Raw genomic sequence first — 27,783 nt, forward strand, 5'->3', positions numbered from 1 at the left:
ATTTTGAAAAATAATTTATTTTTTTAAATTTAAGAACTATTTTGTAGAAAATTGTGGAAAGTGACTAAAGAGAACGTACAAATAAGCAAACATTATTCATATGGAAGAGAGAAATTCAAATTTATACAATTACCACAATTCTTTGACAAATATTATAATGTTAGACAGCTTAAAACTTACTTTCTGAGAAAGAATAAAATATTCATGTTTAACTTTAGTTCATGACTTTAAGTTTCAAATGTAATTTAATATTTACTATTCTCTGACAAATGAAATATGTTAAAATGCTTCGAAGTTTATAATAAAATGTTTATTTTTCATATGCTAGAGATTTGAACATAATAACTTGATGATAGTTTAAGAGACTAAGTAAAAACCGTTTCAAATAAAAGTAATAAAATTATTTTCTGTATAAATTTTTTTATATCGTTTTTAGAGAATGGATTTAGAAAATAAAAAAAGCACTGTTCAGCTATTAATCAGAGTTGCATCTGTTGACATGCAATTATTCAATAATATTTAAGTTAATTTAAACGTATGAAATGTTAGTACCACTCAAATTGTACATTGCTAGCTTGCTGGTTTAAAATGATGCAAGCATATTAATTTTAGAACGATTCAAGATTTACACACACGTTGAAAAAAATTCTGGTAAAATTACACTGTACTGTATGGTAATCACATTTCTAGGAAAAGAAATAAATAAACAAAAAAAGCATAATTATAGTAAAAAATGCCAAAAGATGCCGTATTAAACCACTCATTTGGTAATTTTTCCTTTCATATGGTAACAGTTTATTAGTAATTCTGGTTTTTAAAATTATAGCTCTTATTATACCTCATTTAGTAAATACATAATTGAAAAGTAAATTTGATCAAATAAATGGTTTTTATGTAATTTTTTAAGGTATCATAATAAAATTATCAAATTTGAACACAATTACCAAATTTTATTGCAGATTATAGAACCATCTTTAATTTTTAGTTTTATCAAAATTATTACCAAAGCACTTTAATAAAAATTACCGAGCTCTTCGGTATTCCCATTGAGATAGAAATGCGGTAAATTTTACCATATTCTGGTAGTTTTGACAATACTTTTTTTTCTCTGTGTGGTATCAGTCTCCTTTTCAGTTTTTTTTCTCAAGGCATCATGATAAAATTACCGAATTTTACCGCAGTTTTCAAATTTTATCAGCCATTATAAAAAAATATTTTATTTTGTAATTATACCAAAATTATCACCGTAAAGCTTCGATAAAAAGTACCGAGCTTTTTGGTGTTTCCATAGAGCCAGAAATGCGGTAAATGTTACCGTATTCGTATAGTTTTAACCATACTTTTTTATCAATGACAAAACGTTTTTCCCCCCACTTATTTATACACTTTCAGGGATTAAGAAGAGGTAAATACCACAGTTTTAGCTATTTAAAGTTCATATATTATAGCAGCCATTCTGCACCAAAGTAATTTTGAATTTTTCCTGTAAAGTTTACAATGTTTTTTCTTTTTTTTTTCTTACTAAAAACTGTTAAATTTATTTACACGTTTGAATTATAATGTAAAAGTATTAAAATTATTCCCAAATAAGAAATAGTTAGAACTGTTTAGATTTAGTTTGTTTACTTTTAATTTATAACATAAAAATATTAAAATTATATTTAAATAACAAGTAATAGATTTAGAGACTGTTTAGATACGATCTCCATGTTTAAAATATATATAAAAAATATTACAATAACAATTATTAAAAACTGTCTAGTTTACAACTTCAACTCTTCATTAAGAGTAAATTTCTATTTAAGGCAAGTACATGAAGTAAATTTATAATTTTTTTCTTTCACATGTAATAAATATATAAATAAAAGGAAGAGATCATTATAAAATTTTGTTCGTAACTTTAACTCATAACATAACATAAAATTGAAAACTCATTAAAACAAACATCAACAGAATTTTCCAGTGCAGTATTCTATTCTATTTTATGCTTCTCATTATGTATTATTCAGTTATGAAACTCAAATTTTATAAAAAAAAATATAGAGATAAATATATAAATAAATATATTTATAATATGTTTATTATTAATATATTATTATTAATATATCATTATTAATATATTATTATCAATATGTTATTATCAATATATTATTATTAATATATTATTTTATTATTGATATTATAACATATATATTAGGACTGATTTTTTTTTCGGTTTCGGCATTATGAGCTTGTTTATTTTCTGTAGTTTCGTTTATTCTTTTTTACATTATATGTTGTAAAGTAGATGAGTTATTTTAAATTCGTTAAGTACAATTAAGAGTTAGTTTAAATTCGTTAAGTACAATTAAGATTTATTTTATAATCGATAAGAATTATAATTGATACAGTTTTGTTCTTTTGCTAATGATAACTCTCACACTTTTTACTACTTAAAAACATAGTTACTGCATTCAAATAATAAAATTAACTTTTCTTTAACTTTCTTTAAGTTGGGTTAAAGTAATACTTCAATTAAGGTAATTCAAATTAATTTTTGTAAGCTTTAACGTTTAAATTAAGCATGAATGTTAATTTTTTTTAAATTTGAAAAAAAGATTTAAAATATTCCCATGTATGATTGAATAGCGAAATTTAAAAATAAGGACTCAATATGGTGTGAAACTTCATAAGTTTTTGTAATTTTCATAAATTCCTCAAAGCAAAAATATAAAAGATCATAGATATTTCGATGCATAACATTTTGGAAAACTAATCAAAAAATTTTTTTTGTCATAATAATATAAAAATTGAGAATTTTAGAAATTAAGTAATTTTTAAAAAAATTATGGTTTTCGTCTGCATCTAATACAAGATGAAGTAAAAATCTTAATTATTATTTACTATTAGTATCATTGGCACAAAAAACTACGAGGTGCAAAGCTTTAGGATGATATTATTTTAATTCTTTTGAAGGTTAATGCAGATCTCGTGAAATTGTTTAAATGACCTTTTAATATTAGTACAAATTGTAACTTTTTTATTCTTTTAGAATCTTTAGAAGCGATGAAGCATTGTACCGTAACTTTACCCGGCAGGAAGATAGTGAGATTGAGACCGATGGCCTGATGAAAATGTAAGTTTTGATTAATCTGATTGTTTGAACTGATTCCTTATTTCTCTATTGCAGAATATCCATAAACAATTCAACTCAATCTTTCTAAGGAAATAAAATGTGTATTATTTTTTCTTGCTGTATCAAGTCTCAAACCCTCCACATGCCAAAAATAAACAATGCCAAAAATTGTATTAATATAACCACCCCGGCAAGAACAATGTCATAACTCTAAAGTGCAGCATTTGAGAAAAATCAACTAAAAGAATGCAATAAAACTCATCCTGAAATTGCACAATCTTGAGCTCAATCTAGACATGAGACACTTTTTGAGCTTGGTACATATTTTTTATTGACGTAACCTCGAAATTGCCGTTCTTTGACTTGTGTCACTTTTCCTGCCTAGGTGCGATATATATATATATATAAGTTCAAAATGAAGAATAAAACAAAGAAANNNTAAAATTGATTTTCTGAATTCTATATTTCAGTATTCTGAAATAAAAAACACGAATTTGTAAAAAAAAATTTTTTATTTCAGAAACAATTTTTTTCTTTTTTTAAATCAGCAGTGGGGACAAGTGAGAGAATGACATATTGGTATATTTTAATTACCTAAAATAAATAAAAAATAAAAATTGATAATTTTATTTTTATTCTTTTGTTAGCTTGCATTCCGAAGGACACTTTCCCCGAATTTTTTTTTTTCGTAAGCTGTAAAACAAACATAAAATATACTGGGGACATGAAAATGACTGTTTTTGTGAGAATGACCCATATATATATATATGCATGATTATTCCCTTCATCAGCTATCCATCTAAGCATTTTTGAAGATTTATGTTTAAGTTTAGCAAAAATAAATTGTCAGAAAATATTGATCGCTGATTTCCTAATTATCTATATCTGCATTTTTTTAAATTTTTAACTTGTATGCATAGCGTTACTTTTTGAAAAGCCTATGCTCAAATAGTTCAAGCAAAAACAGATAATTTACCATAAAATAAATATTAAAATGCATTTATTTTAATAACAAAAAGAGAGGAATATATTTAAATATCAAGAGAAAAAAAAATTTAAGAAATTACGTTTTTTACTCCGTGCCGATTCATGTCAAGCAAATAATATATGTTTGATTTTTTTACTAACTTAATCGAAAAAAAAAATATTTTGACAGAATCCAAAACTCAAATGAATACATTGAATTTCGAAGATATAAAGTCTCTTTCATTACCTACGTCGTAAAACTTCATGCTCCTTTTTTCTATACCGGTACATTACTATCTTTTTTTATTACTGTAATTAGATACCGTAAATATTCAAATATGATCTTAAACATATTCAAGCAAATTGAAGACTCGTGAAAGGTTAGAATACCAATATCATGTCTTTTTGACAAAACTTCAATTACACTTTAAAATTTATTTAAACTTTCGATAATAAATATTATTCATCTTTGAAAATACAAAGTGTGATAAATATTTTTATATTCAATATTATTTAAAACAGATTTAAATAACTTCATGAATTTTTTTTCGGTTTATTTATTTAAATACCAGCTTTTAAGCTAATGATAGATGCTGCTGCATTAAGCGTTGAGCTAAATGTTTTTGGAAATAGACTCTTGGATTTATTGTTAGACCATATATTATTAAAACAAACATATGTAATAAAAGAGCATGCAAAACCATTTTAGAATCTCTTCAACAATATATATACCAAACGTTATGTAAATTGTTCTACAATAACCATTACTAATATACATTTTTCAAATTCTTGTCGAAAATAGGATAGAGAAAACAAAAACATTATTGAAATGTAACAAATTATCAATTAGAAGGCAGGATTGAAAACATCGAAAACCGTTTGGTAAAGGTACCAAAGAGAATTTAAAAAGCGATTATTAGGAATAGTTTTAAGTACCACTCAACAGTAAAATTAAATTTGATGTTTTCAAACCACCTTCTTCACTAGTGATTCTAAAAATTCCAATAGCGTTTTTTTCTTTTTCTGTTAACTTTAATACAAATTTGCGACCCCGAAAATGCATTCTTTGTTACTTTATTTTTTGTAAGGATTCACAAATATATATTAAGAGCGATTTATACGGAACTATTTATGCATCTATAAAGTAAGCCAAAAGTATCATGCAAAGTATCGTTTAACAATGAAACACATTGCAAACACATTCTGTTCCGAAAAACGCTATTAATGCGTAACATTGTGAAGAAGAAAAAAAAAAGGTTCGGTAGAATACGCTGCCATCTTCAGAGATACATATCTTAAAAGTATTTAAATTGGGATTAACTTTCGTATAAACTAACTTTCGTATGTTTTCGATTGTTTTTTTTTCTTGTATAACTTACATTATAATTTTACTTAAATTTTTAAAATAATTGTAGAAAAATTTTAAAAATTAATTGCAAAATTTATTTAAATAAATATTGGATTTTTACAAACAAGATGTCCTGACTGTACATATGTTGCCGAACAGTCAAACATACGTACAGTGTGCGAAATTAAAAAAAAATAATAATAAATAAATTAAAACCCCGAATAACTTCAGATCTAATGATTGGATTTTCACGCACTTTAAAAGTACTATTCGTCATTTAATATTACGAACTTCAAAATGGTGTAAAAATTTATATACCTTACAATTTAATTTTACAATATCATACAAAAAAAATTTCGGCCAATATATATAATAATAACGAATAATTATTAAAAATTATTTTTACTTGAGATTATCTTCCGATAAGATACGTTTATAATTTGTGTAAACATTTTTCGATTCGCTTAAAAAGTTCTCCAAATATAGCGAAATATGCAAAAGTAAAATTAACATTAAGTTGTTCAAATTAACGATCACTCTCCTGTCTAAACTATTGAGACCATATTTTCCAGATTATGGCTTACCGCCCATATTTTGAGGGTCAGAAATCCAAATCTGTCCGAAAAAAAGGCATGTTCATTCAGAGGAAGTACGTTTTTGCACCTGATACGTATCTAATTTCAGTACGTATCAGGTACAAATCGGTTTTGACTCGATATTTTTAGTAACTGATTAACTGATTTCAGTGACTTAAAATATCATTCATGCAAACTACTTTGCATATTTTAAAATCTCTCGAGCCTTTACGCTTATGTCTTACTGAGTGAAAATACGATCATTAGGAGATTAAAGAATTTTTAGTGTGTTCACTAATTGTCATTTTTTTGTCACTGTGTTGTTATTTGTTTATTGCCATTTATTTTCGCACTGTGCATCTCAAGATGAAATTGAATATTCCAACATTTGGGCATGCTATGAAAAAAAACTGTTTAAATGAAAAAATATGACCCCCAACTTATTCAATAGATCCAACCCGCCATCATTAAAGAGCGTACATATACTTAAGCTAATATATTAGAGTATAATAATATATAAATAGAGACACTCGATTGATAAGAGGACATAGGTGGCAATAGACAATCAATCAGTGAATTTCAGTGAATATAATTGGTTTACTGTTGAAGAAATAAAAAAAATTATGTACAATGGGAGAATTTGATTTATAATTATTTACAATGAAAAACAATTATTTACAATAAAAATAAATGGTACGAAACATTCATTTTTTTATATGTACTTACATAACTTATTTTATTTTCTCGAAATTTCAACCATAATTAAAAAGTTGAAACGGTTGACTCTAAGACATAAAATAAATATTAAATAACACACAAAATAAATGTTCTTTTTTATCTTTTCGATTAAGGTTAAATTTAACTTTAAAATGGAATCGTGTATCGTTTTCTCAAATTTGATAACTTTCAAATTTGGATCATGTATCATACAATTTTGTGGGTTTGTCGAATACGCATTGTTCTCCTTCTTATGTAGAACAATGCACATTTCGGCAAACTTGAACTAATATTTTTAAAGTTAGTTTTAGAACGAAAATAGTTAGTGAATTGCTTTCTTCACAAACTTCTTTTTTCTTTTTTGAAACCAAAAACTAGTAACGGCATCACGTGGAATACTATGTTAAGAAGACTCCAGATTTCCTCAAATGAATCGAGTAACTTTTTTCCTTCTTCTTTTAAACAGTAATTGTCTTTTAAGGGAAAAAAAATCACGGAAGGAATTACAGCATATCTGAGAGGGAAAAAATGGGGTACTATCGTGACATACGTTACATTTTGAGTAATCAGGTGTATTTGTGCAGGTGATATCAAAGTTTTCATTCTATAATGCAATTGTCTTAATAATAATACAAGATTATTGACTCAAACGCTAGTATTTTTTTTTCAATCAGATTGCTAGTAGTATTTTTTTATTATTCGAAACTACCTTTTATATTTTCTTTCTTAAAAAACAATTGAATGCCGCGTTTCTAAATTCTAGTTCTGTATTGACAATAAGGGATAAAAAAATACATATAAAGGTTTGCGTTTTATGTTATGAAAATAAAAAATAATAATAATAAATAACTATTGTGACATTTATCTTTGTTTTGTTATTAGATGTACAACAACAATATTTTAGTACTATCTATAAAGAAAAGTGGGTAAAGTAAAAACGGGACACTTTGAATAACTTATGATCTAATGCTATCATTTTCACGCCTTAAGTTGTAATCTTAGTAAACTAGGTTAAATAAATTGCGAAGATTATCTTTTAATTGACGAAATCAGAAAAAAAGCGTTATTTCTCTGAAATAGACATATTTTTTTCAAAATATTTCATTTAAAAAGAAATGAAATATCTTGAGACGCAAAATAACTCAATAGTTGATCAATGGTTAACTATAAATCAATGAACAACTGACTACTTAATATCTTATTTATAAATTTTGACCTTTAAATAGCTATATATTTATTTAAAGGATTTGATTTTTGATATTTTCATCAATGAAATTTTAGATGAAGGTGTCATGATAAAGTTTTTAGTAATTTTCACAAAAAAATGAATCCGTTTTTAAACCATTTAAACAAATACAAAATGAAAAAGTTAAATCAAACGATATGAATAGATTTATTGTTGACATGGGTAATTTGTTTCTATAAACTGATGTTTCAAATAAATATTTAAAAAAAAATAGATTTTCTTCTTAGGATCAAACAGAAAATTTCATTCAATTTAAAATTTAAAAAAAATTTTACTTTTAACGTGAAAGGAATGGGATTTTGTCTGTCCCATAACTTACGTATTATGTTTGAAAGGATATTTCAGGCATTTACCATGCTTCTATCAAAAGAAACAGTTGTTCAAACTGGGTTGAATGTCAGCCATTGTTTTTCTACCCTGCGAACATTTCTCATCTTATTTTTTCTTGAATAGAATTTAAAGTTCTTATTGCTCCCAACCAAACATCTATTAAATTCAGTGATAAAAGAAGGTAATGTTCCCTCCACCTTTTCATTGCCGAAGACATTTCGTTTCGGATCTTATCTAGACAAATCTATTCTTCGAACCTCGTTGACTCCATGACTAAATATCATCGCCTCAAGCAACCACTTATTCTTTTGTTTGATGCCGCTTTGTGTATTTCTCCCCCTCTTGTTAAATCATGTATTGTTGGGGAAAGAACTACATGAATTTTACTCAAATATTCGCCTCCCCACTCTTTTCTCTTTTTAAATAAGTTCATTTTTTTATTTTAAAAAAAGCAGATTTTTATTAAATATATCAGGATCAATTTACAATTAAAATTTTTCCCTTCAACGTCAGTTTTTTACTTTAAATTGAGTTGAAATTAAGAGGGCGCTATACGACGAGAGAAACGCTTCATGGCGAACTTTGCCTTAGCTGCAGTAGTGATTTGAAATTTAAAGTATAGGAAAAAAAGTGAGTTTAAGTAAAACAAAAATAAATCATAGAGATTAAAATGCAGGATTTACTATTATTATTTTCAAAATATCGAAATGCAAACCAATTATGGCAAGATAATTCAGAATTACGAGGTCAGAAAGTAATCCTGCAATAATTTGTTTGCATTTTGATATCCTAAAATTATTGTTTCAGCATTTGAAATTTTATGGTTTACTCTGGGTTAACCTCAAATTACTTTCTTTACATATCAATGTTAGTTAAATATAATTTGCCAAGAAGTGTTTCTCCCGCAGTATAGCGTCCTTTATATAAGCACCATTAATTTAAAGCTTTAGCGACATGTAACTTTAAATTTTATGCGCTTAAAATTATTGAAATTCTAAATTAATTTACTACATATTATGTTTCATCTAATTTGTGTTCTTTTTTACTCAAGCAAAATCTTGAAACTGAGTAAATAATAATATATTAAGCCAAATGAAGCATATAAAATTCCCCTCTAAAATAATTTCATTTCATTAAAAAAAAAAAAAAAAAAAAAAAANAAAAAAAAAAAAAAAAAAAAAAAAAAAAAAAAAAAAAAAAAAAAAAAAAAAAACATTGTGTTTGTAGACAAAAGGAAGTTATCGAATTTGTTTGAATTTATTTGATTGAATTTATTTGATAGGTACAAAAATTTTTATTGAATTTTATTTAACTTTCATTTAGTAGAAAATGTGTTAAAAAATTAATAAAGCGAGTAATTAAATGCTATAGCAAATTTTAATATAACTTTTAACAGGTAATAAAAAGCGATATTAATTTAATTTTAAATTTGTAAAATAATTTTAATACTATAATGTTGTCATAGATGTTCAGATGTGTAGAAATTGAAATTATAATCGATAGTTTGATAACTTTGAAAGAGCCATTGAATATCTAAAAACAGCACAAGAAAACTCAGAGTGATATGATTTTTCACTATTTAATACAGTAACAACGTTTTATTTTTTAGATAACAATAATGAAAGTTAAAAAATAATGCACTATGTAAGAAATTCTAAAAGCAACTCTCAATAAAATGCAAAGTGATTTAAAAGATCTCTTTCTTTACTTCATGGAATATATACTTACTAAATCTAGATATTTATTTTCTATATAAACTCAAAGTAACATAACGCACTTTTTTTTAATTAATGCATGAGTGATTTATAAAAAAAAACGATATATTTGTTTTCAATCACAAAAATAAACAAACATTAAAATTAGGTATTGTGCATTAATCATTAAAAAACCAACTTACATTTTTATTTAAATATACAATAATCAGTAAAAGTTAGTATTTCAAAAAAAAAAAATCTAAACTCAAAGAACATAACAAGACATTGATAAATAAGAACTATAAACGAAAATAATGACAAGGGGCAATTAGGAAATGAATAAACAGCAGCCATTTTAGAATTATTGTTATATGGTATCAATATATAGTTATGCTACGATTTATTTTTCTTTTCCCAGCCAGGAGAGAAATTAAGTTCTTTAAACATAAAAATATAATTTTTTTTAGTTTGTTTGCATAATTTTTTCATAGAAATAATTTCTTAGGGAGAAAAAAAATTTAACGATTTATTTGACAAATAATAGTAAAAATAACTTGATAAAAGTGACAGACTATTATATTTCTTAAAATAAAATTATTTCGAAAAATAAATATATATATTTTTTACATTGTATTTGTGTATAAAAGATACTTTGAACAGTTTAGATAAATTTTAAAAACAATGGAAAAAAATATGTACCCGAAATTATTGAGATTCCTCTAGATAAAAATACCTTGTAGATCACCCCCTTTTGTCTACGAGAAAAAAAGTTTATCTGGTTTTGTTTCGGTAAATTTTGGCTCTGGAGCAATTAGAGAATGTTACAGATATGTCGTAACTTTTTAACGAAGTTGGATGGAAGTAACTCTAAAGTTGCAACGGTATTTAAAATACACACCAATGATTTAAAAAAACGAAATCACAAGGAATTAAATTAGACAACCTTTAAAATTACTAGTGACTTTTAAACAAAAACTCAGACAATATAGATCCCAAATCAGACAAATTTAAAAACGGAAAACTTAATATTCTTCTCTTAAATTGGTAATCTCAAATATTAAAAAAAAAAAAAAAGGTTGATTTTTAATTGAGGAGTACCGAATTATTTCAAGAGAAGCAGTATCTCCAAGAAGCGGTAAGGAAGAGGGGATGAGGATAAATGATAACTTCCTTCTAAAATTTTACAATTAAAATTACTTGTTATGGATAATTGTAGAGAAATTTAAATAAAAATGAATAAAGGCAAATTATTAAGTGAAATAGCCTGATTATAGACTTATGTTATTTATATTTTTATACCTAACAGAATACCAACTGTTAAATAATTTGAATGAGTAAGCATCAGGTTCGTCAGTATGGTATAAAAAAGAATTTTTTTAAAAAAAAGAAGAAAGAAATAGCGAGAAAATTTTGTATGAAAAGGAAAGGGGTTACGATTTAAAAATGCCGTTCTCCCGTATTGCTTGTTGTTGAATAAAATTTGCGTAAATGAAACTAACTGGAGTAGCTAGAGGCGCTAGACAAGTATCCTTCTTGTCTTGTTCCCATCCATTGTATGGGCCTGCGAACTTCACGGTAAACATCCTAATGTCTTAGTAAAAGTGGCGGTAAAGAGCCTCAAAGGATCGAAATTGAAAGGATTTTTAAGGTTTTACTGATCTTTAAATGTTCACACGTTAACACCTGACAGAATTTAGAAACCTGTTTCTTTAAATAGAAATGGTCTTTTAGATTGTATTTCAGTATGTCGTCTTGGGTTGTTTGGGAACTGTCTTTTGCGATGTTGTTTTGAATCTGTTTTGCGTCTTTGGATTATTGGTTATTGACAGGTATGTTGCAATATGTTCTTTTAAAGAATCTATAGTAAAAAAATAAATAAATAAATACTTAGTACGCATGAACTAAGTGAGTATTTTCGCATTTAGTAGATAAATACTTTCTTTTAAGCTTTAAAATTTTTTAAACATTTGAAATAAGGAAGTGTTGATCAATTTGTAATATGAGATTGTTAAGTGAATTTATTTTGACACTAATTTGCTCAAATAGGTTTTGCTTCATGCGCTGTTACTATTGCATAATATTTTATGATTTGGAAGTTTTATATTTTATTTTAATTGTAATTAAGCATAATTTCTGTTTGTTTGTTTGTTGGAACAACATTTTCCAAATATGAGTACAGTGGGAAAATTTAAAAGTTTAATTATATTACACGGAAGTAATATATGTGCATAAAAACATTTGCATTTTACAGATAAAGTTGCTGGCACCGTGACCAGAAGATACTGTAAAATTTAAAGCAAATTAACTGTTTTGAAAATTGCAGAAGACTGATATAAAATTTACTGCAAAATTATTGTTTTAAATATTACAGCAGACTGTTGTAAGCTTTACTACAAAGTTACTATTTTGAATATTACATACCGTTGTAAACTTCATATTGTAATGCGAATATAACAACAACCCACTCTTGATGACACAATGTGCTGTTTCTGATAGTGCTGTAAATGTAACAGCATAAAATTTTTTATTTCGTATTTGACAAGAATTGTAAATATATATATTAAGGATGATGATTACGGAACATCTGTCTTTCTCTTATATGGTACTCAAATCGAGCCGTAGATTAGATTCTCCGTAGGCAACAACTAAACTAAATTAAATAAGAATAATTAATTAACTAACTAAAATTACAAAGCATATACTCAGTGTCTACTTTTTAAAATTTGCTTAGAAAATTTAATAACGAAAACGTAGGGTACCTTAAATCGATAACCGAAGAATTAAATTGTTTTTTTCACTGTAATAAAAATGTAAAAAGCCTTTTTTTTTTTCTTCCTCACAGTATTAAGTATGATGCTTTGTGTAGTCAAGTAGCTTTATGCAGTATCTAAGTATCAAGTATAAAGTCAAAAATCTCTCTCGCTATCTTTCTTTAAAGTGCCAGAGGATTTTTATTATTATTGAAGTCATTTGCAAATTATTCATATAACAGTATTTTAATTTTATATCCATATGAGGGGGAGTATTTGTAACTTAAAATTAAAAAAGGACTTCTTCTGTGTTATTATTAAGTCTTAATTTTTAGCAATTTTTCATTTTCTTTGATAAGCATATTACAAAATTTTGGGAAATATTTTACATTTTATCTGGAATTTTGCTATTTTTTAAATTTTTTTTTTTTTTGGTAAATCATATTACTCCATGGCTAAATACATAAGTCTTATTTAATGCATATAGTTCTAGAAAAATAATTTTACTTTCAACTTTTCCTTAATGTCCGATTGTTTAATAATTTTACATTTTGAATAATATTTTTTATATATTTAGAATTTTCTTTTAACTCTGTTATCTGGTTTATTTGTTTACCTGGTTTATTTGCGTTTCATGAGAATACCAGTAAATTGCGGGTCTACTTTGCAATATAATTTAGTGTGAAATATTTCAGCTACTATTCGGAGCGTTAATATTTGTGACATATAAAAGTAATGTAAATGTTAAAAGTGTCATATGTTTAGATAGTTTCATTTGCGAGACATTGCTATAAAAAATCAAATAAAATTTTTCAACCAAATAACGATAAAAAATACCTTCTATTATCATTGAATATCGAAGATGATAGATGTGTCGAGTAACTTATACGTAATTTCATAAAATTAACTATTATAAGAATCTAATTCAAGCTCGAGACAGATCTTACAATCTGAATGCACGTAAAATCTGAATTGACGGAAGCTAGCACAAGTACATAATATTAATAGAAGAAATTAATAGAATAGAAATTTAAAATATTTTCAAAAAATATTGCATGTGTGTATGAATATTGTAATTAAATATACTGTACAAATTATTAATTTAATCATTATTTGTTTTCTACAAAAAAATTTAATCATTTTGAAAGTTAAAACTCGTCGAATATACAAGCACGGCATTCTGCACAATTAATATTAAAAGATAATAGATAAAAATTAAAAAGTCAAGAGAGTTGCTCTTATGCATGCGTTTAATACCCCTTTGCTTTAAATTTCTCATTTTTATAGTTTCAAAAACTCGAAAAATAATGACTACCTGCTTGATTATTCTGCTGAAATCTGAGACACTGAATTTTACGTCTAATTTATTAAATTATATTATAGTTCTTTGAAGAATTCTGTTTAAGTTGTATCAAACAAGTATTAGTACTTATGAAGTAAATTAATTGAAAATAATGTTAAAAATTAAACCTAATCATACTTCTAAATATCCCATATAGTCCATTAAATTATTGAAAAATATGATTTAAATAAAAAAAAAACTATACCATGCTGTATGTCAGTCTAATATCAATCTGCTTTTTTTTAAAATTTTATTTCTGAATAATCTGTTTGATTTTTTTTCCTTCCTTAATCGACTAAGTTTATTGCTAGAGTTCGGTTCTTAGCCGAAAACTTGGAATTCCTACATGGTTTATAAATGGCCGTCTAGTCCTGTATTAAGTTTCCTTAAATTTTTTTTGTTAATTAAAATTTAATAATAAAAAAAATACGATTCTCCGCTTCAAAGGGTAGGCTGATAAACTCGTTATTTTAACTAGATTTAAAATGATATTAATCCTATCTGAGTTAGGTGTAAAACTATACATCTTAAAGATACTTTTACATATAGTTGTAATCAATTAAAATGTTTATTAACTTTTTAAAAAATATATAATGGGGGCAGGCAAAAAAAAGTGCTTTCTTTATTAATATTTAGTATAACTTAAGTTGCATCGGTATCTGAGTTCGTAATGCTCATCAAAGCAAAAGAGGTATTATTATTTATATTTTTACTAACAACAATGACTAAACTGTGTGTGGTTTATCATTAAAAAGGTCATTGGCCATAACAAAGCTAAAGAAGAGTTTAAACCTCTTCTTGGTAGTAAAATGAGCGTAGTTAGTGAGAGTTCAAATTTGTTACTTATCGAGGATTATTTTTATTTCTTCAGTGCTAAACATTTATGTTTCCGGAGAATATGTATGTACCACGCAAATTCATTTCTGTGGTGACAATTATTGTTAGGGAGTGTGCTAACCGCCATCACTTTGGACACGGTTCTCAGAAGAGTCGAGCGTTACGCCATTGTGTCATATGATAGATGCGGTGTTATGTGACCGCGGTCCGCCCAACGAATACAAATAATGGTGTGCCGGTTCAAAGAGGTAACTGGGGCCACAAAGGGCTGAAGCCAATTCACGGGTGACCCTTTCCGATTACTACCTTTTCATAGGCTCTAAATAGCCTCTCGGGGTTGACTATTGTAGAACACGTTGTTGACTTGACTAAGAAGGTTATGAGTTGTTGCACAAACAATTTTCATGTCGCCAATTGTCGTCGCCAAATAAATCTCGACAAATACTGCTATAAATTTTGGCCCACACAGCTCTCGATACAAGATTTACTACTGTTGATTATGAAAGCTGAAACTTATATATAAAAAAAGGTACTTCTACCAAAATTTACGGCTGATAATAATTAGTTTCAAAATTGAATATGTTATGAAAAGATATTAGTGTGAAAAGTTTAAGCATGTTTCATTAATACTTATTTAAATTTTAGCTTTACTAATACAATTTAAAGATATAAAAATTATCAGATGTAATTTAAAGCGTCATAATGCTTAAAATAATAACCAAGGAATGATATGAATGCAAATTTTCGTTTAATAAAATCGATTTTGTTGAAACAGAAATTAAAAAGAGACTTAAAGTCATTAAACGCAAAGGTTTAAGATTAATTTTGTTTTAAACTTATTTGCTCTCTCGTACATATCGCGCATGGAAAAAAGAAAAAAGTTGTTGTTCTATTATGAACTTATTTGAGTTGTTCCATTTCCATTTACGAAAGATATAAAATTAAGATGATTTTTACTAACATCAAGTATATAAGTTTCTTTCTTAATCATCTGACATTCTCAAAGAATTAAAAACTAAGTTAAATAGTGCTGCATATTAATAACATTCAATAGCCGTTTAATCTGGTATTTGGTTTTGACAATTATTTCATTTTAATGAAAACAACGTTTAATAACAACGAATTTAATTTATTTTAACCTACATTATCTTTTCATCTGTAGGATGCTGTTCTATTTTATTATAGTGAAAGTATGTGAGACCTCTTTAATATCTTCGTTAAATATTTTCAAAAATATTAGGCATTTTGAATATTGAATTATTTTGCTTCGTTTATTGTTTTAAAATTTTTTTTTCTTATCGCAAAAACGATGATAAAATATTTTTAAAACATCGAAAATTTATTTTCTTTAATAAGAAAAAAATATTTTTAAAAACTCACTATACACAAGAAAGCATGGCAGTAAATTATTTATTAGAGCTGGATCTTCGAACTTTTCCTGATAACTCCAACAAAGACTTGTAAATAATTTTACTATGACCCCTTTCCTCCCTTTAAAATGACTATTTTTTAAAATTAAGATTTTTAACATAGATCATAATGTATATCATTATCTAAGCAAGTTTTTTTCCTGTTTGAATTTGTGGATCAAACTATTTAAAAATTGTTCTGAAAAAAAAATTGTATTGCATAAAAATTGTCTTAAAAACTTTGGATATGTTACTTTTCTGAACTAATTCTTTTACTCAAGCAATTGTCAATAAATTAATTATTCAAATTTATAAACAATTTAATTTCTTATGTATTTCAATAGAACTACACTGTGTTTAGTTAAATGTGAAGCTCTTTCTTCCAACGTTGTTATTGAAAAGCTTAAAAATCTATTAAGAATATCATGAGTTATTCGAATCACTTTGAGTTGATATTAATTTTACATTACTAAAATCACAATATTATAATCTTTTTCTTTTTTTTTCCTTTATCATGTGGAGCGAAAAAGTTGCTCATAATTTTACATTTACAAAGTTCCTTATAACTGCAGAATAAATTTCCTTTTTGCATAATTTTTAATGTTTTTACTTTCCAGATAAAATTTATTTTGAAACTACTTTCCACTTCTTATACCATTTTTTCCCTAGTTTAGCGTTACACGATTTAAACAGCGATTTTTCGCCAAATGCGTCCAGATATTCCTTTTTTTTCCCTACTCAACCCCCTCGTTCCTGTAGCTCCTACCCTTTGACATGAACTTCTTTTTTCTCCCATTCTCTCCTCCTCGCAGATGTCATCACATTCTTCCTAAAAAAAGATGGCCCGTAACTCCCCGTACCCTAACCTAACCTGCTGTCAAAGAGTTCCTGTTTTCAACTTACGTCCACCCACTATGGAAAAGCCCACAAAGGATTGCGGAACCTCTAAAAAAACAGAAAAAGTATCATTCGTCTGATTATGGTTGACAACAATAAATAACAAGACGGCTCAGGGTTTCCCCGTTGTTGTTCTTTATATGGAGCATGGAGCTCACAGTATAGGGCCTAATTCACTCCATATCAGTGAGTTTGGTAAGAAAAGGGATGTATCCAGATGGTGAAAAGAATACGTGATTTTTTGGGAAAATTTCCAGTTTCCATCGCCGCTCACCGAAACGTATAAACAGCTGTAAGCTTCATTAGTCAATACTTATAACAGATTCTCAGATAATTTTTAGTTATTTATGCAAATTTTTTTTTAATATTCAAACATATTGTGCAATTTAAGTAAATTAATTTGGGACTGAAAACATAAAATGCGTTCAATCTTATTAATTCACTTCACTATTCTTCTTTTTATTCCAACTTCATTAAAAGAAGAGTATAAAAACAATACTAATCAATGATAATTGATGTTTTTTTCTGTATCAAGTTATTTAATTTATTCACCAGTTATATGTTTAATATGCTACTTATAAATTCGTGTTAACAAGCTACTTATAAATTCTACATTTAAGCATACATTTTCATTAATTTTTTAAGGTATACTAAATATAAACACAAACAAGAAGTTTGTTAAAGTTATACATAAATGCATTCTAACTGCAGTTTTCTGAATAGATTTTCTATAAATCTCAGTTATGAAAAAATTCGAAATGAAAGATACGTTAATTTAAAGCTAATGATATCTATAAAGAATACATTAATAAGATCGAAACATTAATAAGAATAATAAAAGAGATCAACTTCATTTTAGTAAAAATTATTTTACTGGTACTTGCAATCATAAAACAAAAATAAAACATTGTATACTTAAATGAATTATTCATTGCAAGCTCATTTTGATTAACAGCTTAACATTGTAAGATAGTTTGCAAAACATCACAACGGTGCAGCAGTGTTATGTTAATGGTCTGTTGAAATAACTATGGCTTTTATTTAGTTGGAAACACTATCCAACATCACAACCAATATATTCTAGAAAAACGTTAATAAAATTCCCAGCTGAATACATGAAAAAAATTACTCTCGTAAACAATTTCAGGTAAAGCACTATACAAGCTTTGTCAAAATCTTTTACTTCTTATTTCCAACGAAAACGTTATGTCTATGTATTTTAAACATCATCAGCAAACTCTCAGAAATAAAATTCTCCCTTTTGAGGATTTAGCAATCCTTTAGCTTTATTTAGTTAATTTTGTTTTGTGACTCAACAACTCTCAAAAATATGAAGAAAATATTTCATGAACTCGAAACTTCATCGTAGTGTATTGTATATTTGTTTCGTAAATTATTAATCTTAAAATCTAAAAAATTATATAAACGAAAAAAATTTTATGCCAAAAATCATTCTCCTCATTGAAAGATTTGATGCATAAGTAAAATGCGTGCATTGTATACGATGTTCATAAACGAAATTGAGCTCTTCATCTGAATCCTGAACATGGAATGTTACTTTGTTGTGTCTTTCTCTCATGAAACGCAAGGGTGCGTGCTGAAACAACTTTGTAGTCACATTAGAAGAAAAACACAACAACGAAGAAAATGAGTTGGGGGAAAAAGTTGGGAATTTGCATCTTAGTATCGAGTGGGTGGAATAAGTCTTATATTATCTTTTAAACGTTTCTATGGTTACAGTAACTGAGCTGAAACTATAAACACTTTTTATTACCTAATGATAGAAAAGAAAACACTTTAAAGAAACGGTTTGACATTAGAAATTCATGTTTGACATACAAAATTCATATTCAGATTTGACCAGATTGTCACATTTACATTAATGTAAAGTGACAAATTAATTTCTAATTTTACTTAAGCCTTTAATTTTCTTTAAACGTTATTCCTTTTTTTTAATTTGGCAATTTTATTTTTAAATTTCTTGTTGACCTTTCTCATGGTCATTGCGGTCATCGCACTTCCTGTGGGGAAAGTCAACCAACCCCTCTATTCACGCCTTTCTTTTTCTTCTTTTAATTTTAGGGGGGCTAACTAACCAATCTCTTTCCTTTAAATTTCAAACTCTCCGCCTCTTTAAATTTAATTGGTCGTAGTTTTTCTAGTCTACCCCAGCTAAGGAATTTTTTAAGTCTTTGATAATACATTCACTTTTTCTCGAGCCTTCGGGCAGGTTACCCTTTTTTTATTCTCCGAGATGCGGACTTCGGTCCGTATCGAGAAATTTCTTTTCACATTTTTTTCTTAACCTTTACCTTAAATTAAATGCATAACTATAATCAATTTCTGTAAATTTAAAATCAACATTTTATACCTTTAATTTTCTTTAACATTAAAAAAAAAAAACCTTCTCGAATTTAAGTTTTCTTTCCATATTTATTTTAACCTTTAAATTACTCGTTCTTTTATAATTAATATTGATCTATGACGCCTTCTGTGTTTTAATTCTCCCGTCACCCATTTCAATAAAATGCCTTTCTTGTGTTGGTAGATGTGGTGAGAGATGTATGTTACTAAATAAAATGATATGTTGATAATTTAATCTTGTGCTATAGAAATTATTTGCCTCTATTTTCATGATTTATTATGTCCTCCTGTATGTGGGTGGTGAGTACCTTTTTTTATTGTTAAGGGAATTTGTAATTTTCTGATTGGAGACATCAGCTTACTGTATTAAATCACATATTTATGTCTGGATATAGCATGACTTTATCTTATTTATCTTTAATTTTTAACTTATTTTAGTTTCGCCCTTTTTCCAAATTTGGTGATACCAAATCATCCAATTTGTTCAAACCTCACACTTTGTGACCCTTTGAACCTATTGGGTTATTGTTATCCCACAATTGCATTGTACAATCACTGTCATTAACGATCACGCTCCCCTTAATTTATTTTATTTACCTTTTATATATTTTGGCCTTAATTTTTTTAATCATGACTATATCCAGAGATACATCGAATTATGCAACCCATCCATTTTAATAAAACATACATAAACAACGTTACTTTATACGCACCAATTCTATATTTTAATTAAACTCTTACACAGATAAAATTATTAATACACTGAATTGTTAATTTGTCTGTTGATAAAATTCCTTTAAATTTAATTTGTAACATTAGTTCCGTAAATTATTAAATTTATAAGGAGCAAAATAATTGCTAAATTTATTTTTTTATTATTATTAACCGTATATTTGATTAAATATTTTGATCCAGACATTCATTGTTGATAAAATTATTTCCAGAAATGTTTATCTGTACATTAGTGGTGAATCGGGCAGTAACCAATAAGCTCAGTTTTACGTTCATTAACGTTTTCTACTATTAATTTGAATAAATAATTTTATCCGCGTATTAATTATTTTTAGAAATTAATCCCGGAAACATTTTCCATTACTTTTGTAGTTTAAAAAAATGGAAGGAAAATCTGAAGTTACAGTCTATTACACTGGGAAACTAAATTTATTTCTTTTATTTTCAGTTGCATGAGTTTTTTAACAGATTCAAATTTGTCTCAGCTCAAATTCATTTGTTTTCAAATGTGCAATCAGCTTCAGTCTCCAAGTTACAGTTATTTTTTAATGACATTTTTAATATATTTTTGTCCAAATGTACAAGCTTAAAAACGTTATATATTATAAGGAATCACATGAATGTTGGAACAAACTTCTAAGAGAGTTAGGATCCATTATCAGTATTAAAATTGCATAGGAACCCATGCCCAGAAACGTCGTCATATGCTGATTGGAGCGCTTCCCTCTTATCAACTGTTTCTCTGAGTGCATCTGAACAGGTCATAATAGGGAAGTTCACCCAGCATACGATGATATCTACGGGCATGGGTTCCTATGTAACTTTAATCCTAATGATGTGCCCTAACTCCCTTAGAAGTTGATCGCGACGCCGCAGCATTTACGTGACCCTCTGTTATACGAAACGCTTTTAAACTTTTACATTTCAAAACAAACAAACAAAGAATAATAATAATAAATAAATAAAAAATGGAATAAAAATATCATTTAAAAAAATCCCCCAAAAATGCCCAATTAAATTGTCGTTGTAAGTATTTATTTACCTCTACCACTCTTACGTCATTTGAAATTTTCTTTAACTTAAAAGAAAACTTAAAAAAATATTAACTATACTTTTGAAGGATTAATATTTCATTTGAATTCTTATTCACATCTTAGACATTGTTTGATCTATATATAGGATACACAAGTTTTATTTTTAAAAAAAATAACGAAGAGCTTAGGGAGCTGAAAATCAAATTTTCGCGTTTTAAAACATTTCTCGTTCAAAATATAAGATAAAGAACAATTTTTTTAATTCTGCTAAATCTTTATAATAAACTATTTCTATTATAAAATGATAATTTGTAAACAGAATATTAAAGCTTCGATGTATTCTAAAATTGACTTGTTACAGCTCACTAAAATGTCACTCATGATATTCTTTTACTAAGGATGGTATTGTTCCACTTTACATAAATATGTACTTTTTTATTTCTTTTAAAGGAGAATAAGTTCAACTTTGTGAAAGTATATTTCATCTTGTTTGTTGCACAAATAGTTACTACTTGAAGTCTAAGATAAAATTTAGCGGTGAAGTCCTAATTCCAAACATTGCGTGACCTAGTCCAAGTAATCGATCCCTCTATTCTAATTAGCATTATGCGGATACCATGCACAGAATTGCATTTAAAAGCATAAATATGCTGTAAACAAAACTCAAATCAAAACTCACTTTAGTATGAAAATGATCATAAAGTCAAGTGAAGGGGAAGCTTTATTTAAATAAACTATTGTTTCCGATGTGCAAAGTTTAGTATTGAAAAAATCAATATTGCCTCTATTTTAAAGACAGTTGAAGTTGCATTGAAGAAAGTAGTTATAATTTTAAGTAAGTCTGTTGAATTACTTAAAAATAACCTTTTTGTGATAGGGATTACCCAGTGGTGCAGAATTTACAGGGTCATTCTGCAACACTATCTTCAAAAATTGAAGTGAATGCAGTTGGATAGTTATTTTTTTAAAAATACAGTTTAATCTGACATATATTTAGCACAATTTAAGAAAATTAAACAATATAAATTTATACACCCTAAACCTTACGTTGCTCAAATTCAATTTGAATTTATATCATCATAATTTAACTTCGCCCAAAAGATGAAAAACTGGATGCTTATACTAAGTCCATTAAAGTAATCAGAAAGAAAAATTCAACTTGCAAATGATAATATTAACACTTTTCCGGCTGATAGAGGAGGGTGCGCTTCTTGCTTTCCAGTGGCGCTATCTATGGTCAAGAATGCGACTTCAGCCACCCACTTATCACAACTCGTTTTGCAGTTTGGACACCTTCCTACATCCATTCATTCATCCACACATCGCAATTTTGACCTGAACCAGCGAACGATCAATTTCCATTTCAGTACCCCCAGAGGTTTAAATTGTTATGAGAGCATGGATGACTTTGTGATTCGACAGATTTAACGTGCACCAATCACCGTCTACTTCAAAGGGAGTCTTTGGCCGGTTGGTATCAAATTCACTACTTTTTGGGACATGGGCCCGATGCCCTACCAACCAAGTTATCCCACTACCCCCCATTTAGTAAATATTTGCAGTGGCTAGCTTAAACTCAGGCATAATTCGTTCAGTTGGGCAAAGTGCTAAACTGAAATAATTTCATTTTAAAGTAAATAAATTACAGGAGTTTTTGCTGCTCTGATTTATGCCTGTTTCAAATTTTTAAATTCTTCAAATATTTACCATACCACTGATACTTAGAAGACAAATAAGACAATAACCAGAAAACTTAACATTGAATTTTTCTATGTCGCATTAAAAAGAAAAGTTTTATTTTTATACTTAAGTCTAAAAAAAAAAAAACATTTCCTTATAATGGATCCATTTAATTTTTACTTGTTCTCGGTTTTTTTTCTGATAGCAATTTTCCCCCCGTGTTTNGAATAAACCATTTGCTAAACGCTTGTTTTCTTATGAAAATTTTTTTTTTTTTTTTTTTTTTTTTATTCCTTTAAAAAAATGACGGTGGAATACAATCTGCAGATGCTGTGATAATGAGCGGAGCCCGTTTCCGTACTTCAGGGTTTCTGCTACCGGGGATCACTTATACAGTTTTAGTATTAAGAATATATAAGACAAGTCGATTAATAGGTAAAACCTTGGCGAACAAAGAGCAAGGGTAAAACGTTTTATAATATTAATCGCGGTTTGTATTTTAAATATTAGCGTTTTAAAATTTAATCAAAATATTTTTTATGTACTTAAAAAATATTTATTTGGGCCAGAATTCTATGTTTGTCGGTCTAACTGCTCTTCTTTAGACGTTGACTCCAAAGCAGCTTTAGTCATGGGTATACGTGATGCTGCGATTCTGTATATTTATTTCATATCGCCTTCTATGTGCAGTCAGTTAGATACAAAAACAAGCCTATACACGCGAATTTTTTTTTTGTGTTCGATCGATTTTGATTGTAACGTTGCCTTGACCTTGACATGGCTTGAGATAGTAATGTGGGCATGGATAACGCTGCTCTACATCCTTGGTCTCAAAAACCGTTTATCAAAATCAAAAATATTGTAAGAATTCATCATCATATGTTCATCAAAAATATTGCGCGGAAAGCGCAAATATTGGCAATTTAATTCAATAAAAAATTTTAACATAATAAAAATTATCAAAATGTACGGCATATTATTAATGAATATTTTTATTGTTTCAGAGACAAGAATTTAACGATTATGAAATTGAAAATATTGTGCTTTAGGTAAATCTTATTAGTAAAACTAATACTGTTAAAATTGTTAATTTGCATGAAGAAATTTAATGTTTATTTTCGTTATCACAGTGTTTCATTCCTAATAAAGACAAATTAATTATGAAATAATAAAGGATTTGTGCTGATATGAATTTCATGCATAATAGAGCTAATCAGTCTATTACATTCTCATTTTTCTTACAGTCGAAACCAATGAGACAACATAATAATTAAATACTATTTAACGTAACATTTCTTAATTAAACTATTCTTTAATCCTCAATATTGCTTCGAGATAGGTATTTTACAGGATTCCAGAATTTCTACTTGGTAGCAGCCCAATATCTTCCATTACTATGAGGAAATATCTATATTTTTCCAAAAAATTTTCTTTAAAAGCGCTTTTCTGGGTAATTTAAAAATATTAATTTAAGATTGCATTGCCTCTAGCACTGCTGTTTATTAGAGCATATTTTCCAATACAACTTAAACATTAAAACTTTGTTTGAATTAAAAGTATTTGTGCACTTTTTTTCTAAGGGAATTTTATATCCACAAAAAAATTATTAATTCATTACAATAACTACATGATATGAAAATAAGCTCAAAATAATTTATCCGTTTGTCAGCATTATTTACAAATTGACCATTAAGTCCACCCTGGTTTCTTGGTACTGAATGCAAGCCTCCACAATCCATCACTGTTCAATAAGAGATCCCGTGTATGGTCACTTATGATTACCTTGCAGATCTCATTAACGTGGAAAACAGAAAACGTGACGGAGGACTCACGGTATAACAGAGAAATTTTAGCGATACAAATATAAAAGTACTCGACCACCGACGATCCAGTCAATAAGTAGTCAGGTAAATGACTGCATATGTGAGTGTTGCCATGGTGATTCCTAGCGTGCGGAGTTGTACCGGAGGAAAAAAAGAGGCCCCCTGAAGTTGCGGGGGTGCCTCTTATTAAGCATTCATAGCTGAACCTTCCACCCACACTACCTTGCTACACGAGGGAACCAAACATCGTGTAGTGTAATTGAAGGGTTTAGATAACTTGTGCTTATTAAGCGATATAGCAAGTTAAAGTGAAGTGCTTCTCTCACGTCAGCCAGCACAAAAAATAAAAAAGGGTTCAGTGTGGTACTTGCCTGTTGGAAAATGATGAGTTTTTATGATTTGTTGTGCTAGAGTTGTGGAAAATTGTGGACCGCATCATTTCATGAATTTGAATGTTTTCACCATCTCATACGTAAATTCAATTTCTGTGGAAGGAATACTCAAGACTACGCGCATGAAAAGGGATGATGAATTTTTGTAACATTCACATTTTAAATTTCAGGAAATGGTTACAATTTAAAAATGCTTTTCTGTAACTGTAAAGAAAAAATGCGGTAACGCTTTCACTTGACTTACAGAATTTTTATGTACTTGAATTTATTTAGCAAAAAAATATTAAATTATTATTAATACCCAGTATGACTTGTTTTTAGATAAACAGAGCTGTAAGCTATCAAACATCACCGATGTTCTCTTTTCGATAATTGAGAAAGCAGAATCATTTACAGTTTAACTAACAGCAATTCTTTACAGTAAACCTATGAGATCCCCCCTTTTTTTATTTTTTACATGCTTGCCTTTTTAAACGTACTAATCAAAATTTTTGAATTATTTTATAATCGGGAACTGAAACTACTCCTCTATAACAGACTGGTGTCAAAAGTACAAACAGACACACACCCACTCAAACTTTTCCTTTTTACTTTATTATTGATAGATGCATGTATAAAAGTATGTATATCATACATTACACAAATGGTGCAAGAGAAGTTCTTTAGACATGAAGAAACGTGCAGTAAAAATGCAGTTTTACTTTATTAATTAAAGAAAAACTGGGAAATCTGGTAACATAAAAACATCATATTGATATCATACAAAAGGGAGTCTGGAAGGGCTGTCTAAAGTCGTACAAATAGCAATAATTTAAATATATGGAAAAAATGAACTAAAGTTCTTTCTCTGCTGCTTTTCATGAACTATAGTGAGCTTTAGGAAGTCTAACCTATACCTATCTCGTGGTTTAATAGATTATATCAATCTTAATTGTTCATCACTTATGAATGAGATATTGTGACTATCCAATAACTGTTTAATCAGAGTTTCCTTCCAACCTCTGACTCTCGGAGTTATGGTGAGACCCTTTTAGGGTGATCAATTGTTATTAGGGGGATTGGAAATTAATGTCGTTTTAGTGCCTGTGATATTTGTATTTAAGATTTTTTTTTTAACCAATAATGTATTCCCCCTCGTTAGCAACAATCATTCCATGCCGGATCGAAAATGAATCGAAATGGATAGGAAAAATGAATTGGTTTTTAAGACTAACGAATTGCGCCGAAACGACATTACTTTCCTGTCCCCCCAATATTTCTTACGACTATTTATTTACACATTTTAATTAATATCCATTCTCTTATTGTTAGTTGCCTTTTTAGAGAATTGGATCTAAAATGAAGTTTATGAAGCCGAAAAAAATTGTCGCAAGTAGAATTTGCAGAAATCTTTTATTTTGCATATTAGAGCATATACATTTCAGTTTAAATAAGTTAATTGAGAATCAAAGCGTAAATGAAGTTTACAAAGCTATGAAAATAATCAGGAGTGCAATGAATTACAATAATTTCTATTCAAAAACGACAAAAGCTTATGTCATAATACTTGGTTGCTTGTTCTCGACTAATCTTGGAGGGATCCTAATATGAATATGATTTGCGAAACTATAAAATAGTGTTCATGAAAATATTTTCTACAAACAAACAAACAAAAAAACTTATTGAATGTTATTGGCTTTACTGGAAGATCAAGACGATTTAAAAGTTAATAAAGCTGAAAAAATAATTATGCACGAAGATAATTTAATTCTAATTATTTATAAACTGAAACTAAATACTACATATTCTAATTAAACTTGTGTTTTTTTTTATTACCAAAATTGTAACCCTAAAGTAGGTTAAGCATTAAATTGTGACATTTATATATAAGATCTTATTGTAAACGCATGGCATTTCTTTTAAGTTTGCACATAAGACAGCTGGAAAAAAAGAAGAGAAATATCTCCTATTTGCTTTCAGCAGAAGCTTTTTATCGTAGTTAGAAAGCAGGTCACAAGCATAATCCTTTTCTTACCTTGTGTTGTCTATTTACTTTTTGTATTTTGTTTTAAAATACCACGATTAAGTGACTCATGTTTTAATTAGCAACACATATATATGGAAAACTGGATTACTCGTATAATTTTGTACCAGTGGGTAAGTATGAACTTATGTAATGCTAAAATTTAGGACGAAATAATTGATTTGATCATGTTATATAAAATTCGATTGAACTGTGTAAACAGCAAAACAATACCTTGCGATAAAAACAATTGCTCATTAATAATACACTGATGAACAGCATGTGTATTTTTAAACAAAGTTAATCCTTGATATCGGTTTCCATAAACTTTTAAATGTTGTAATTCTTTTTATTTAAGCTTCAGTCATTTTTAAAGAATTATTAAAAAAGAATTGGTATAAAGCCTGTTAATATTTAATTTTACAAGCATTCTCTTAAAAGTGTTTGTAGTTTAAAATACCTCAGAACTTGGTTAAATTATAAGAAATTTTAAACGCGTTCATTAATTCGTGGCACAATGTATCATAATC

General features: G+C 27.6%; 1 protein-coding gene across 2 annotated transcripts in view; it reads left to right on the plus strand.

The window, feature by feature from the left end:
• Nucleotides 1–27,783, plus strand: part of LOC107453167 (uncharacterized) — a 170,123-nt gene that overhangs the window by 88,797 nt on the left and 53,543 nt on the right. Inside the window, exon 2 of one of the 2 annotated variants that reach the window (XM_043040517.2) lies at nt 3,032–3,115. The gene's annotated coding sequence lies outside the window, so the exon portion shown is untranslated. Of the gene's footprint in view, nt 1–3,031; nt 3,116–11,693; nt 11,821–27,783 lie in introns of those variants that run through there. The other variant, XM_016069989.3, reaches the window with a different exon arrangement.

This window comes from Parasteatoda tepidariorum, chromosome 3 (assembly GCF_043381705.1).
Source record: "Parasteatoda tepidariorum isolate YZ-2023 chromosome 3, CAS_Ptep_4.0, whole genome shotgun sequence".
NCBI classification, from domain to species: domain Eukaryota; kingdom Metazoa; phylum Arthropoda; class Arachnida; order Araneae; family Theridiidae; genus Parasteatoda; species Parasteatoda tepidariorum.